Source organism: Penaeus monodon, chromosome 29 (genome assembly GCF_015228065.2).
Source record: "Penaeus monodon isolate SGIC_2016 chromosome 29, NSTDA_Pmon_1, whole genome shotgun sequence".
Lineage (NCBI taxonomy): Eukaryota > Metazoa > Arthropoda > Malacostraca > Decapoda > Penaeidae > Penaeus > Penaeus monodon.
The window spans coordinates 29,772,443-29,772,864 of NC_051414.1; the positions used below are offsets into that span (position 1 = coordinate 29,772,443).

The 422-nt window shown below is 49.5% G+C and overlaps 1 protein-coding gene across 1 annotated transcript in view; it reads right to left on the minus strand.

The window, feature by feature from the left end:
* LOC119592130 (large neutral amino acids transporter small subunit 2-like) overlaps window positions 1–422 on the minus strand; it is a gene marked incomplete in the record, with an annotated part of 120,358 nt that overhangs the window by 5,688 nt on the left and 114,248 nt on the right.

A 422-nucleotide genomic window follows, 5' to 3' on the forward strand; every position in this document is an offset into this window, starting at 1 on the left:
CTTGGGCTTGTCCCTACATATGTTTCTAAGTGTAATTGTATAAATATACGGCCATATGAATGTACCTGCTCATGTAATCTCATATGTGCTGAAGTGTAATGTACTAGTGTACCTAACAATGCCTTCATTAGCCCTTGGCTTTCTAGGCCAGCAGCACGAGTTACCTTTCCCCCCCAGCCACCAGACCACCTCTCGAGTTGTTCCAGGGAGGCCGGAAGGGCACCCGGTTTACCTCGAAGACGTGAAGAGGATGCCATTCACGGAGCCAAAGGTTGAAAGAGCCACGAATATTGGGACGAGGAAGTCGACTGGCTGGTAAAGTCGCTCCGCAAATGTCTGTAAGACCAACAACGACCATTCCGATGAAGTGTGGATCGCGCCTTAAGGGGTCGGTTCACATTGTGAGAAGTGGAGAGTGGATG